Raw genomic sequence first — 16728 nt, 5'->3', positions numbered from 1 at the left:
CCCCTGTGATCTCACCTTCTAAATCGTTTTTTTATGAGGCACCTTGTCAAAAGTCTTCTGGAAGTCTAGATATACCACATCCACAGGTCCCCCATTATCCACCTTGCTGGTTACGTCCTCAAAGAACTCAAGCAAGTTTGTCAAGCGTGACTTACCCTTCATAAAACCATACTGACAATGGTGGATTGAGCTTTGTCTTTCCAAATGTTCAGTGATCTCATCCTTAATGATTGATTCCAGCAACTTCCCCACCACAGAGTTCAAGCTAACCGGTCTATAGTTTCTTACTTTTTGTCTCCCCCCCCCCCCTTTTTGAATAGGAGAGATATATTAACATGTTTCCAATCCACCAGGACCTTTCCAGAATCCAGGGAATTTTGAAATATCATAACCAATGTATCCACTATCTCTGCTGTCACCTCCTTTAATTACATTAAAAACAAATGGGAGGCAAAAGTTGACATTGGGCCGCTCCAAAATGACGCTGGTAATTTTGTGATGGGAGACAAGGAAATAGCTGAGGAACTAAATAAGTACTTTGCGTCAGTCTTCACAGTAGAAGACATGAGTAATATCCCACCAATTCCGGAGAGTCAGGGGGCAGAGTTGAATATGGTAGCCATCACAAAGGAGAAAGTGCTAGAGAAACTAAGAGGTCTAAAAATTGATAAATTTCCAGGCCCAGATGGGCTACATCCTAGAGTTCTAAAGGAGATAGCTGAAGAAATAGTGGAGGCGTTAGTTATGATCTTTCAAAAGTCACTGGAGTCCGGGAAAGTCCCAGAGGATTGGAAAATCGCTGTTGTAACCCCCCTGTTCAAGAAGGGAACAAGGAAAAAGATGGAAAATTATAGGCCAATTAGCCTAACCTCGGTTGTTGGCAAGACTCTAGAATCCATTGTTAAGGATGAGATTTCTAAATTCTTGGAAGTGCAGGGTCGGATTAGGACAAGTCAGCATGGATTTAGTAAGGGGAGATCGTGCCTGACAAACCTGTTAGAGTTCTTTGAAGAGATAACAAATAGGTTAGACCAAGGAGAGCCAATGGATGTTATCTATCTTGACTTCCAAAAGGCCTTTGATAAGGTGCCTCACGGGAGACTGCTGAGTAAAATAAGGGCCCATGGTATTCGAGGCAAGGTGCTAACATGGATTGACGATTGGCTGTCAGGCAGAAGGCAGAGAGTTGGGATAAAAGGTTCTTTTTCGGAATGGCAACCGGTGACGAGTGGTGTCCCGCAGGGTTCAGTGTTGGGGCCACAGCTGTTCTCTTTATATATTAACGATCTAGATGACGGGACTGGGGGCATTCTGGCTAACTTTGCCGATGATACAAAGATAGGTGGAGGGGCAGGTAGTATGGAGGAGGTGGGGAGGCTGCAGAAAGATTTAGACAGTTTAGGAGAGTGGTCCAAGAAATGGCTGATGAAATTCAACGTGGGCAAGTGCGAGGTCTTGCACTTTGGAAAAAAGAATAGAGGCATGGACTATTTTCTAAACGGTGACAAAATTCATAATGCTGAAGTGCAAAGGGACTTGGGAGTCCTAGTCCAGGATTCTCTAAAGGTAAACTTGCAGGTTGAGTCCGTAATTAAGAAAGCAAATGCAATGTTGTCATTTATCTCAAGAGGCTTGGAATATAAAAGCAGGGATGTACTTCTGAAGCTTTATAAAGCATTAGTTAGGCCCCATTTAGAATACTGTGAGCAATTTTGGGCCCCACACCTCAGGAAGGACATACTGGCACTGGAGCGGGTCCAGCGGAGATTCACACGGATGATCCCAGGAATGGTAGGCCTAACATACGATGAACGTCTGAGGATCCTGGGATTATATTCATTGGAGTTTAGGAGGTTGAGGGGAGATCTAATAGAAACGTACAAGATAATGAATGGCTTAGATAGGGTGGATGTAGGGAAGTTGTTTCCATTAGCAGGGGAGACTAGGACCCGGGGGCACAGCCTTAGAATAAAAGGGAGTCACTTTAGAACAGAGATGAGGAGTAATTTCTTCAGCCAGAGAGTGGTGGGTCTGTGGAATTCATTGCCACAGAGGGCGGTGGAGGCCGGGACATTGAGTGTCTTTAAGACAGAAGTTGATAAATTCTTGATTTCTCGAGGAATTAAGAGCTATGGAGAGAGCGGGTAAATTGAGTTGAAATCAGCCACGATTGAATGGCGGAGTGGACTCGATGGGCCGAATGGCCTTACTTCCGCTCCTATGTCTTATGGTCTTAATACCCTAGGATGCAGACATCTCCCGGAGATTTATCTGCCTTTAGTCCCATTAGAGTATTCAATACCTTCTCCCTAGTGATAGTTATTGCACTAAATTCCTCTGCATTAACTGCAATTCTTGGAAAATGTTTATTATCCTCTACCGTGAAGACAGGCAAAATATTGGTTCAGTGCCTCCATCATCTGTGTTCCCCATTATTACCTCACCAGTATCAGCCTCTAAAGGGCCACATTTACTTTAGCTATTCTCTCCCTCTTTATATACTTACAGAAGCTCTTGGTATCAGTGTTTATGTTTTCTGCTCGTTTCCTTTAGTAGCTCATCTTAGCTTTTTTGATTCTACTTTTAGTAGCTTTTTGCTAAAGTTCTCCCAATCCTCCAGTTTACCACTAGCTTTTGCAGCCTGGTATGCCTTGGTTTTTGCCTTTATGTCCTCCTTGACTTCCTTGTTTAGCCATGAAACGCTTTCCTCCCTTTTACAATTCCTCTTTCTCTCAGGAATATACTTTAATTGAGAGGAGTTTAATACCTCCCTCCCTGAACATCCACCATTGTTCCTCAACTATCCCACCCTCAATTATTTGTGCCCAGTCTACTTGGGCCAACTCTTTCCTCACACCTATTTAATTACCTCTGTCGAACACTAAAGCTCTAGTTTGGCAATCTGTCGCTCAATCTGAATTTGAAATTCTAGCATGCTGTGCTGACTCTTTCCAAGAGGAACAATAAGGCTATTTATCAATCCTTCTTCATTATGGAGCCACCCCTGGGTGGCTCCATAACATATTGCTCCAAGAAACAATCCCTCATGCACTCCCTGAAATCTCCCTCGAGGCTACCCTTACCAATTTGATTAATCAAGTCAATATGCATGTGTGAGGCCAGCAGCATTGTGTGGTAAACCACGTTATTGCATTATATGTACTGTATTGTATTGTGTATGCCTGGGCTTGTCCAGGCTGGCTCTTCCTGTGGCTCCTCCCCTCGGGCTTCTGTATAAAGGTGGCAAGTCTCCGCCTCCGGACCCAGTTCGGGTCCAGAGGCACGAGGTTTGCTGTTTAGTGTATTAAAGCCTCAGTTACGTGTGTTATTGATGGTGTATCAATTTGATACACTAAACTCCTAAAGATGAACTCATCATTCAAGCCTGATCGCTTGGAGCTGGGCCCAAAAGCAGCTGACGCTACAGAAACGTTTGAAGACTGGCTAAGCTGCTTTGAGGCGTACCTCGCATCCTTCAATGAAGACTTCACAGACCTCCAGAAGAAGCAGGTCCTCCACGCATGGGTGAGCCCAAGAGTCTTTAACCTCATCAGGGACGTCCCCTCATAAGCGGAAGCAATAACGCTGCTAAAAGGACAATACTTAAAATCCGTTAACCAGGTATATGCTCGGCACCTCCTCGCCACGAGACGGCAGCGCCCTGGGGAATCACCGCATAATTCCTGCGTGCCTTGCGCATCCTCTGCCGGAACTGTGACTGCCGGGCGATATCGGCTACCCAGCATGCAGAGCTGCTGATCAGGGACGCTTATGCCGCAGGCATGAACTCTAAGTATATCCGCCAGCGATTACTAGAAGGGGGGACATTTGGCCTCCCAGAGACAGTACAACTCTCCAACTCGCTGGAGGTGGCCTCCCAGAACATGGGGGCCTACACCTCTGACCGCGCGGCACCCTTGTGAGCTTCGTGGGCACAGCCATCAACCGACCCGGGTGCGACACAAGCCTGCGCCACGCAGCGGCCTGCCAATGCCGGAGGCCCGAGGCGCTACTTCTGCAGCTAGGGTAATCACCCCAGACAACGCTGCCCGGAACGCAACTTGTAACGGCTGTGGGAAGAAGAGCCACTTAGCAAATGCCTGCCAGGCCCGATCCTCTCTAAATCTTCTAGACCCAGCAGCGCTGCCTGTCGGGGCCACCCCCAGCTGCCGCGCCACCCGCCATGTGCGACCAGTGGGCGCTGCCATCTTTAACTTCGGCCGACACGTGCGACCCACGGGGGACGCCATCACAGACGCCACGCGCGACTCATGGGGGCTGCCATCTTGGGACCACTCTGCAGCCTCCCGGGAGCCCTGCTCACCCGACCGTACGCTGGCCTCCGCTTCCTCCGACCGGCCTACCGATCATCTTCCGACTCTCGCCTCCGTCACACTCGACCAGTCCCGGCCGCACCACCTCGCGAAGTCCACAATGACCGTCTGAATCAACGGGCACGAGACGGCCTGCCTTTTCGACTCCGGGAGCACAGACAGCTTCATACACCCAGATACGGTAAGGCGCTGCTCCCTCCCCATCCTACCCGCGACCCAGAAAATCTCCCTGGCTTCCGGATCCCACGCTGTAGAAATCCGGGGGTACTGTGTCGCGACCCTTACTCGACTTCCAGTGACATTTTCAGAGCCTTACCCTAATGTTCGACGGACCCCTGCCCCCCCTCACCGTCTGTAGCCTCGCGACCCTTAAGGTCGCCCACCCTCCCTCTTCGCAAACCTCACCCCGGACTATAAGCCCGTCGTTACCAGAAGCAGACGCTACAGTGCCCAGGGCAGGGCCTTCATCAGGTTGGAGGTCCAGTGACTCCTGCGAGAGGGGATCATTGAGGCTAGTAACAGCCCCTGGAGAGACCAAGTGGTTGCCTTCAAGACTGGGGAGAAGCACCGGATGGTCATCCATTACAACCAGACCATTAACCGGTACACGCAGCTCGATGCGTACCCCCTCCCCCGCATATCTGACATGGTCAACCAGATTGCGCAGTATCGAGTCTTCTCTACAGTCGACTTGAAGTCCGCGTACCACCAGCTCCCAATCTTCCGCACAACCTGCCTAGCCATCCTTGGCTACGTCGTGGATCACAGAGTCCTAGGGCCCGACCCCAACCGCATGCGCCCCCTCCTGGAACTCCCCCTTCCCCACTGCCCCAAGGCCCTGAAGCGATGCCTGGGGTTCTTCTCTTACTATGCCCAGTGGGTCCCCAACTATGCGGACAACACCCGTCCACTGATCAAATCCACCATTTTTCCCCTGACGGCTGAGGCCCGCCTGGCGTTCAATCACATCAAGGCAGATATTGCCAAAGCCGCGATGCGCGCTGTGGGTGAGTCCATCGTATTCCAAGTGGAGAACGATGCGTCGGACTTTGCTCTGGCCGCTACACTCAACCAGACGGGCAGGCCCTTGGCTTTCTTCTCCCGCACCCTCCATACCTCCGAAATCCAACACACCTCCGTCGAAAAGGAAGCCCAAGCCATTGTAGAAGTGTGAGACATTGGAGGCATTACCTGGCCGGCAGGCGATTCACTCTCCTCACTGACCAATGGGTCGGTTGCCTTCATGTTCAATAACACACAGCGGGGCAAGATCAAGAATGACAAGATTCTGAGGTGGAGGATCGAGCTCTCCACCGACAGCTATGATATCTTGTATCGACCTGAGAAGCTCAATGAGCCCCCAGATGTCCTATCCCATGGTACATGTGCCAGCGCACAAGTAGACCCGACTCCGGGCCCTCCACAACGACCTCTGTCATCCGGGGGTCACCCGTTTTTTCCACTTCATCAAGGCTCACAACCTGCCTTGCTTCATCGAGGAGGTCCGGTCCGTGACCAGGGACTGCCAGGTGTGCACGGAATGCAAACCGCACTTCTATCAGCCAGACAGAGCACATCTGGTAAAGGCCTCCCACCCCTTTGAGCGCCTCAGCATGGACTTCAAAGAGCCCCTCCCCTCCACTGACCGTAACGTGTACTTCCTCAACATTGTTGACGAGTACTCCAGATTCCCCTTCGCCATTCCCTGCTCTGACATGACCTCTGTCTCCATTATCAAGGCCCTGCACAGCTTACAAATGTGAGGTAATGCATTACAAATGTGAGGTAATGCATTACAAATGTGAGGTAATGCATTTTGGAAGGTCTAATGCAGTTAGGGAATATACAGTGAATGGTAGAACCCTCAAGAGTATTGAAAGTCAAAGAGATCTAGGAGTACAGGTCCACAGGTCATTGAAAGGGGCAACACAGGTGGAGAAGGTAGTCAAGAAGGCATACGGCATGCTTGCCTTCATTGGCCGGGGCATTGAGTATAAGAATTGGCAAGTCATGTTGCAGCTGTATAGAACCTTAGTTAGGCCACACTTGGAGTATAGTGTTCAATTCTGGTCGCCACACTACCAGAAGGATGTGGAGGCTTTAGAGAGGGTGCAGAAGAGATTTACCAGAATGTTGCCTGGTATGGAGGGCATAAGCTATGAGGAGCGATTGAATAAACTCGGTTTGTTCTCACTGGAACGAAGGAGGTTGAGGGGCGACCTGATAGAGGTATACAAAATTATGAGGGGCATAGACAGAGTGGATAGTCAGAGGCTTTTCCCCAGGGTAGAGGGGTCAATTACTAGGGGGCATAGGTTTAAGGTGAGAGGGGCAAGGTTTAGAGTAGATGTACGAGGCAAGTTTTTTACGCAGAGGGTAGTGGGTGCCTGGAACTCGCTACCGGAGGAGGTAGTGGAAGCAGGGACGATAGGGACATTTAAGGGGCATCTTGACAAATATATGAATAGGATGGGAATAGAAGGATACGGACCCAGGAAGTGTAGAAGATTGTAGTTTAGTCGGGCAGTATGGTCGGCACGGGCTTGGAGGGCCGAAGGGCCTGTTCCTGTGCTGTACATTTCTTTGTTCTTTGTTCTTTTGTTCTTTTTCAACCTGTTTGGGTTCCCCGCCTACATCCACAGTGATCGGGGCTCCTCCTTTATGAGCGACGAGTTGCGTCAGTTCCTGCTCAGCAAAGGCATCACCTCCAGCAGGACGACCAGCTATAACCCCCGGGGAAACAGACCGGTAGAGAGGGAGAACGCGATGGTTTGGAAGGCCGTGGTTTGTGATCCAGAGTGACGCCAGCAGCATTGGTTCAATTCCTGTACCGGTTAGGGTTATTCATGAAGGCTCGGTCTTCTCAACCATGCCCATAGCCTGAGGTGTGGTGATCCTCAAGCTAAATCACCACCAGTCAGCTCGCCCCCTCAAAGGGGAAAGCAGGCTATGGTCATCTGAGACTATGGCAGCTTTATTGACTGACATATAGTTCGCCTCAAGAAGTGTGAAAAATTTATTTTGCAAGGTTATCTTTTTCTGTGTTTAATGCAGCATAATTTCTGAAGCAAGGTTTTTAGCACAGAATTGGTTGTGTTTAATTACTTTTATGTCAGAAAATTTAATTTATTGTGTGTGCAATTTATGTGAATAACCTACAAAAATCTTTACCAGCTAACAATCCAAATGACCATTCTCCAGATAACATAGAAGTACATAAAAGATGAATTTTCTCCCTTTGTATTGCAAAGTATTTCCACTCTTTGTTAGGGGAAGACATTTGCTCATTGTATGTAATATGCAGTCATTTATCCATTCATCAATACTTTTACCCAAAATGTTGCACTGGGAGTAACAGATGTTAGTGCACAGACTCGGTATTTTGCTTGGTAAATACATGTAAAGCAGCAATTAATGAGAAATGTGCCAGTTTGTGATGCAGCTAGTTAACTCACATCTAAAATACGGAGGTTTCTTCATATGATCTCGAGGAGAGATTTAACGGACAGGATGTGGTATTTCTGTTGTGTAGCCTTAGTCAGACTCCACCTTGAACTTTGGACACCAAACTTCTGGGTGGAGATACTGGTGTTGGAGGGAGTCAATGCAGAATGATATCAGGACTTAGAGGATTGAATTGTGAGGACACGTTGCATTTACTTGTTTGTAATTCCTTGCGTTTGAAGGATAACCGGACCGAAGCCTTTAAAATGATAAAGGTTTCGATAGGGTAGCTAAAGTGAGAGAGAGGCCATTTAGTGCAGTCAACAAACATTTTTTCACACAAAGGAAAATGGAAATTTGGGACTGTCTCCTCGCAGAGGCTGCAGATGTTGGGTCAACTGAGATTTTCAAAACCGAGATTAATTGATTTTTATTAGTTAAACAAATTAAATGGTAATGAAGTGAAGATCAGCCAAGATCTAACTTGATAATAGATTAGGGTGAAGGGCTAAATATCCTACTTACTAGGTTATTTTTCTCTATTATCCTATATTTATCATATGCCTTTTTGTCCTGACTTCATTTCTCTAACTTATGGAATTTTGTTTATTATTGAAACCTTAATCTTCAATGTATCACTTTAATTCTAATCAAAATGGACTTGAGCGCACAATGACTTACGAGAGACGAGAATTGATGAAGTCGATCCAGGCTTTATTAAGCGATGCTTGTCCCCAGTAGCTCAGCAACAGAATGAAGCTGCGGGGAGAAGCTCGGGTTCTTATACTCCGCCTTCAGGGCGGAGCCAGGAGTCGGCAGCCAACCAGGACCCGGGATCTGTCAGCCAATAGCATCTCGGCTTCACAGTCCCACATGACCCCCTAATACATACCACCACAAGCTGCAATGTATGAACCGCTTAGTTTAATATGTTTGACTACTGATCTATTGTCTAATCTGCCATTAATTTTCAAATCAATTGACTAGATGTCCTTTCATTAGATAATTTCCAATCTGCTGCCTTTGTAAAATCTATTTTCAGTGGAACCTGGAATATGGAGTGGGATAATTGGAGTGTGGGCAGGGAGGGGTGTTGTGCAGATGTGAAGGGCATGGGAGGTTTAGAGATGTGGATAGCCATTGGAGAGGTGTAGAGGGTAAACGGGTTCAGAAGGCGGGGTCAGTGGAATCAACAGAGGATCCTCAGGGACATACGGAGGGTACTGGTGATAGCACGGGATGTTGACCGTTAAAGGGAGCAATGGGAGCCAATAGGATTGGAGGGTGATGGTGTGACGATTTTGAATGAAAGGTTGTTGGTGGGGATGTGGAAGATTACGTGGATTCTGGGTGGTGGGGAGTTTCTGCAAGATTAAGGTGGGCAATGTCTGTCGTAATGCGAATCAGCTGTTCAGGTCGGTAGGGGTCTTCAACATTTACCTGTATGAGATGGAGGTGATGGGGGAAAAGGTCGAAAGTGATTCCTGGAGGGGGGGCAATGATTATCGGGGGAGGGTGTGGGTTATAGGGAAGGAGAAAAAGTATTGTTTGCACTATGACGTTTTGCAACTACGTGGAACCTTGTGGTGGAGGTCTCGCGATGCTGCATGGGAGTTGGATTATTGGGGTGGGCAGGTAATCTCAACTGGAGAACTGAACACACAGGCTTCAGAACTATCTCAACTATGTCACATTAGACATAATTAAAGTGCGTGTGAACTATCTTTACAAAAGTGTAATATGTTTAACAATCATAGTGCCCATTCAAAACATCTTAATTTTTCCTTCCCATCATTTCCTCTAAGTGCTCCCCTGACATCCGCAGAAGCCTGCTCACCAGCTGGCCTTGTTTCCTTGGATGACTTTGGCAGCTGTCCTCTGGAGACCTGAGGCCTGGAGGACCCAGCTTATTTTGTTTGTCCTGCCCCTTTTGTAGTCACAGAGAATGAGCTGAGGGGATTATAGGTAAATGGGATTTGGAAGGGCCGGACCACCTACAGAGAGTCCTGAGTGGAGGTCCCAGGGGTGTCCAACTGCCAGCCTCTGTCCCTTTCTTGTCTCTGCTCTATTCTTTGAGGGGAAGGGAGTTTGAAGGTCCCTGTCCCCCTCTCGCATAGCCAATGCAGAAGCAGACCCATGGCTACAGTGGTGGAGTGTATCTCAGTGCATATCTGCAGCAGAATCTGCGCGGCTAGGTTCTCCATCGAGTTTTCCACCCTCCCCATGGAGATATCCATGTGTCTACAGGTCAGCGTCACTTCACCAGCCAGTAGGCAGATGGACTCCTCCACCTGTGTACCACTTGATCCAGGGTCTCTGACACCTGTGAGAGATGTTCCCTCATGTCTTACTGCCGGTCCAGCAACTTCTTCAACATAGAATGTACAGTGCAGAAGGGGGCCATTCGGCCCATCGGGTCTGCACCAGCCCTTGGAAAGAGCTCCCTACTTAAGCCCACACCTCTACCCTATCCCCATAACCCAGTAACCACACCTACCGTTTTTGCACACTAAAGGCAATTTATCATGGCCAATCCACCTAACCTGCACATCAGCAATGTTCTTATCCCTCTATGGACTTGTGTGCGTGTTGGGTAGGGCTTCTTCTGTCTCGGGCCTTGACCTTTTCCTGGTGGCACCTAAAAGTGAGTGAGGAGAGGGAATGACTGCATCAATTGCCTCAACATGGAGACACCCTTGACACCTAGGTTTCTATGGCATGTATGTATCCTTACTGGATAGAGGCCACAAACCAATCTCTCCATCTCCACAGGCTCTGTCACGCTCCACCCCTGCCAGCAGGGCTTCCCGCTCCTTGAAATCAGTCAGTTCTTTTAAATGTAACCGGCTGCCTCCCGCCTTCCCTCTCTCTCTTCTATTATTGTTTAACTACTCCTGTGCAGAGAGAAGATGACGTTGACAGCAATGGGTTTCAGCCAACTTTCGCATGTTTCCAGTCTTACAAGTTACCCAATGGATTGTGTGCCATTTGATTGATGACTACAAGTTCTGGGGCAGCACCCTCCAGAGCAGTGAGACCATGCAGATAGAAAGATAAGGCTCAGAGAGGCAGGTCATTAGCGGTGCGCTCTGATGTCCTCAATGCCCATGGCACCCCCACCCCCAGACAACATATGAGCTCTCTGAGTGGAAGGGTGAGGGACCCACACTGGCCTCCCCACTTGCAGGGTAGATGGACTGCAGTGGGGCTATGAGGCATCACATTATCATGGTTCAACTGAGGCTCATGGCCCTGTACCATTCATTAAGGTGAGTGTGAGCAGTTGACTTACCCTGCGCACGCGTAAGGTCATTCATCCTTTTTTGGCATTGCAGGGCAGTCCTTTGCTGGTGGCCCTGGGCACTGACTGCAGTGGAAGCTAATGATGACCATGAAACCATTGTCGGTTGTCATTAAAAAAAAAACACACAACCCCATCAAGCCTGCAAAGTCCTCCTCATTAAGAACTGGGTTAGAATTGGGAGAGCTGTCCCACAGGCTAGAAAAGCAACAGCCTGACATTGTCATATTTGCAGAATCATACCTTACAGATAATGGTCCAGACATCACCATCACTATCTCTGAGGGGGCGGCACAGTCAGGAGGAAGTTGCCCTGGGTTGAACACCACTTGGGAGAAGTACTGAAGTTGGCAAAAGAATGGGAAACGTTAATGACCATCATCAAGAGTGGCTCGATATTACCACCACAGACAGCTGGCTGGGCCTGAAGGACATAGCTGCTCGACTGGGTCTGCAGCTGGTGGTGAGGGAACCAATAAGAGGGAAATTCATACTTGACCTCGTCCTCCTCAACCTGCCTGCTGCAGATGCATTTGCCCATGATAGTATCGGTATGAGTGATTTCATAGATTTCATAGAATTTACAGTGCAGAAGGAGGTCATTCGGCCCATCGAGCCTGCACGGCCCTTGGAAAGAGCACCCTACTTAAGCCCACACCTCCACCCTATCTCCGTAACCCAGTAACCCCACCCAACATTGTTTTGGACACTAAGAGCAATTTAGCATGGCCAACCTGCCTAACCTGCACACCTTTGGACTGTGGGAAGAAACTGGAGCACGCGGAGGAAACACACGCAGACACAGAGAGAACATGCAGACTCCGCACAGCCAGTGACCCAGCCAGGAATCAAACCTGGGACCCTGGAGCTAAGAAGCAACAGTGCTAATCACTGTGCTACCGTGCCACCCATAAAGTGATCACAGCACAGTCTCGTCGTCAAATTGAGGAAGCCCTCCATTGTGCCATGCTAATTGGGAGAGGCTTCAACCAGATCTAGCAACTCAATGAGCATCCATGAGGGCCTAGGTTTCCATGAGGTGCTGGGGGCCATCAACAGCAGTGGAATTGAACTCAACCACGATCTGTAATCTTTTGGCCAGCATATCCCCCACTCTATCTTTACTACCAAGCCAGGGAATCGACCCTAGTTCAATGAAGAGTGCAGGAGGGCATGCCAGGCATACTTAACCATGAGAGGCCGTTTTACGAGGGGGTGAACAGGCCCCCAGGATCAGCGAACCTGCGCCTCACAGGGGGCCAGCACGGCACTGGAGCGACTCACGCAGCTCCAGCTACTGATACAGATTTTGGAAAGGAATAAAAGCAACAGGGTTATTGTAATGGGAGACTTTAACTTCCCTAATATTGACTGGGACTCAGTACTAGGGGCTTGGATGGGGCAGAGTTTGTAAGGTGCATCCAGGAGGGCTTCTTAAAGCAATATGTAGATAGTCCAACTAGGAAAGGGGCTATACTGGATCTGGTATTGGGGAATGAGCCTGGCCAGATGGTAGAAGTTTCAGTATGGGAGGATTTCAGGAACAGTGACCACAATTCAGTAAGTTTTAAAGTGCTTCTGGACAAGAGTGATCCTCGGGTGAATGTGCCAAATTGGGGGAAGGCTAATTATAACAATGTTAGGTGGGAACTGAAGAACATAGATTGGGGGCGGATGTTTGAGGGTAAATCAACATCTGACATGTGGGAGGCTTTCAAATGTCAGTTGAAAGGAATTCTGAACCGGCATGTTCCTGAGAGGAAGAAGGATAAATATGGCAAATTTCGGGAACCTTGGATAACGAGAGATATTGTAGGCCTCGTCAAAAAGAAAAAGGAGGTATTTGTCAAGGCTAGAAGGTTGGGAACATACGAAGCCTGTGTGGAATATAAGGAAAGTAGGGAGGAACTTAAGCAAGGAGTCAGGAGGGCTAAAAGGGTTCACAACAATTCATTGTCAAATAGGGTAAGGAAAGTCCCAAGGCTTTTTACACGTACATAAAAAGCAAGAGGGTAGCCAGGGAAAGGGTTGGCTCACCGAAGGACAGGGGAGGGGATCTATGTGTGGAGCCAGAGGAAATGGGCGAGGTACTAAATGAATACTTTGCATCAGTATTCACCAAAGAGTAGGAATTGGTGGATGTTGAGTCTGGAGAAGGGTGTGTAGATAGCGTGGGTCACATGAGATCCAAAAAGACGAGGTGTTGGGCATCTTGAAAAATATTAAGGTGGATAAGTCCCCAGGGCCTGATGGGATCTACCCCAGAATACTGAAGGAGGCAAGAGAGGAAATTGTTGAGGCCTTGACAGAAATCTTTGGATCCTCGCTGTCTTCAGGTGATGTCCCGGTGGACTGGCAAATAGCCAATGTTGTTCCTTTGTTTAAAAAGGGTAGCAAGGATAATCCAGGGAACTACAGGCCTTACATTAGTGGTAGGAAAATTACTAGAGAGAATTCTTCGAGACAGGATCTACTCCCATTTGGAAGCAAGTGGAAGTATTAGCGAGAGGCAGCATGGTTTTGTGAAGGGGAGGTCGTGTCTCACTAACTTGATAGAGTTTTTCAAGGAGGTCACAAAGATGATTGATGCAGGTAGGGCAGTGGATGTTGTCTGTATGGACTTCAGTAAGGCCTTTGACAAGGTCCCTCATGGCAGACTGGTACAAAAGGTGAAGTCACACAGGATCAGGGATGAGCTGGCAAGATGGATACAGAACTGGCTAGGTCATAGAAGGCAGAGAGTAGCAATGGAAGGGTGCTTTTCTGATTGGAGGGCTGTGACTAGTGGTGTTCCGCAGGGATCAGTGCTGAGACCTTTGCTGTTCGTTGTATATATAAATGATTTGGAGGAAAATGTAACTGGTCTGATTAGTAAGTTTGCGGATGACACAAAGGTTGATGGAATTGCGGATAGCGATGAGGACTATCAGAGGATACAGCAGGATTTAGATCGTTTGGAGACTTGGGCGGCGAGATGGCAGATGGAGTTTAATCTGGACTAATGTGAGGTAATGCATTTTGGAAGGTCTAATGTAGGTAGGGAATATACAGTGAATGGTAGAACCCTCAAGAGTATTGACAGTCAGAGAGATCCTGGTGTACAGGTCCACAGGTCACTGAAAGGGGCAACACAGGTAGAGAAGGTAGTCAAGAAGGCATATGGCATGCTTGCCTTCATTGGCCGGGCATTTAGTATAAAAATTGGCAAGTCATGTTGCAGCTGTATAGAATCTTAGTTAGGCCACACTTGGAGTATAGTGTTCAATTCTGGTCGCCACACTACCAAAAGGATGTGGAGGCTTTAGAGAGGGTGCAGAAGAGATTTACCAGGATGTTGCCTGGTATGGAGGGCATTAGCTATGAGGAGAGGTTGAATAAACTTGGTTTGTTCTCACTGGAACAAAGGAGGTTGAGGGGCGACCTGATAGAGGTCTACAAACGTATGAGGGGCATAGACAGAGTGGACAGTCAGAGACTTTTTCCCAGGGTAGAGGGGTCAATTACTAGGGGGTATAGGTTTAAGGTGCGAGGGGCAAGATTTAGAGGAGATGTGCCATGGCAGGTTTTTTACACTGAGGATAGTGGGTGCCTGGAACTCGCTGCCGGAGGAGGTGGTGGAAGCAGGGACGACAGTGACGTTTAAGGGGCATCTTGACAAATACATGAATAGGATGGGAATAGAGGGATATGGACCCCGGAGGTGTAGAAGATTTTAGTTTAGACGGGCAGCATAGTCGGCGCTGGCTTGGAGGGCCGAAGGGCCTGTTCCTGTGCTGTATTTTTCTTTGTTCTTTGTTCTTTCTTCTTTGATACAGGTGTCAAACGGGCGCTGCGGGTCTGTGCAGGCGCCTGCGGCCGGCCCGATTTCACGCATGCCTGTTATGACTGGCGCGAACTCGCGCATGCGCACTAGTTGCCTTCTCCGCGCTGGCCCTGACACAACATGGCGGAGAGCTACAGGGACCCGGCACGGAGTAAAATAGGCCCCCAACACGAGAAGCCAACCCGCCGATCGGTAGGCCCCGAAGGCGGGCCAGGCCACGGTAGAGGCCCCGCGCGGGGTTGGATCCCCCCTCCCCACCAAGGCCACCCCCCGCAGGATGAACGCCGAGGACCCGCTGGGTAGGACCACACGTGAACGGAGCAGGTGGGACTCGGCCTATCTCGGCGGCCACTCGGCGCACTGCGCGCGGAGAATTGCCGGGGGGGGACGCATAGAGAGGCCCCCGACAGGCGATGCGCCGACCCCGCCGGCGCCAATGGTGCCGATTCTTCGGTCACCGGAGAATGGGCGGACCGGCGTCAGAGCGGCGTCGCGTGAATCGCGCCATCCCCGGCGGATCGGGGTCGGAGAATCCCGCCTGAGGTGTCCGGACTACTCGTCTGCCGAAAAGCATAAGCAGCAAGTAATAGGCAGAATTAAGAAAATTCCACAACCAATAGATCAGATCTAAGGTCTGCAGTCCTGCCATATCCAGTCGTGAATGGTGGTGGGCAATTAAACAATTCACTGGAGAAGAACGCTCCATGACTATCCCCATGCTCAATGATGGAGGGCCCAGCACATCAGTGTAAAAGATAAAGCTGAAGCACTTGTAAGCACCTTCAGCCAGAATTGCCAAGTAGATGATCCATCTCGGCCTCTTCTGGGGTCCCCAGCATCACAGATGTCAGTCTTCAATCAATTCAATTCACTCCATGTGATATGAAGAAACGGCTGAAGACACTGGATACTGCAAAGGCTATGGGCTCTAACAATATTCTGGCAATAGTACTTAAGACATGTGCTCCAGAACATGCTGCCCCCCTAGCCAAGCTGTTCCAATACAGCTACAGCATTGGCATCTGCCTGACAATGTGGAGAACTGCCCAAGTATATCTTGTACATAAAAAGCAGGACAAATCCAACCCGGCCAATTACCGTCCCATCAATCTACTCTCTATCATCAGTAGAGTGATGGAAGAGGTCATCAACAAGCCTATCAAGTGGCACTTTCTTTGCAATAACTCGCATTGATGCTCAGTTTTAGGTTCTGCCAGGGTCACTCAGCCTCTGACTTCATTTCAGCCTTGTACAAACATGGACAAAAGAACTAAATTCCAGAAGTGAGGCGAGAATGACAGCCATTGACATCAAGGCAGCATTTGACCGACTGGGGCATCAAGGAGCCCTAGCTAAACGAGAGTCAATGGGAATCAGTGGGGAAACTCTCTACTGGTTGGAGTCTTACCTGGCACAAAGGAAGATGGTTGTGGTGGTTGAAGGTCAATTGTCTCAATTCCAGGGCATCACTGCATGAGTTCTCCAGGTAGTGTCCTAGGCCCAACCATCTTCAGCTGCTTCAACAATGACAATGACCTTCCTTCCATCACAACGTCAGAGTGGGGATGTTTGCTTATGACTGCACAATGTTCAGTACCCATTGCAACTCCACAGATAATGAAGCAGTCCATGTCTAAATGCAGCAAGACCTGGACAATATCCAGGCTTGGGCTGAAAAGTGGCAAGTAATTTTTGCACCACACAAGTGCCAGGCAATGGCCATCTCCAACAAAGAGAGAATCTAATCATCTCAATGACCCCACTAGAAACATCCTGGAGGTTACCATTGGCCAGAAACTGAACTGGACTAGCCATGTATATACTGT

At 48.8% G+C, this 16728-nt stretch overlaps 1 protein-coding gene across 1 annotated transcript in view; it reads left to right on the top strand.

Moving 5' to 3' along the window:
* cnga1b (cyclic nucleotide gated channel subunit alpha 1b) overlaps positions 1 to 16728 on the top strand; it is a 109379-nt gene that overhangs the window by 47118 nt on the left and 45533 nt on the right. The gene's annotated exons all lie outside the window — the stretch shown is intronic.

The sequence above is a fragment of the Scyliorhinus torazame genome, chromosome 3, assembly GCF_047496885.1.
Source record: "Scyliorhinus torazame isolate Kashiwa2021f chromosome 3, sScyTor2.1, whole genome shotgun sequence".
Classification (NCBI taxonomy): domain Eukaryota; kingdom Metazoa; phylum Chordata; class Chondrichthyes; order Carcharhiniformes; family Scyliorhinidae; genus Scyliorhinus; species Scyliorhinus torazame.
This window is presented reverse-complemented; position numbering and strand designations above follow the sequence as displayed.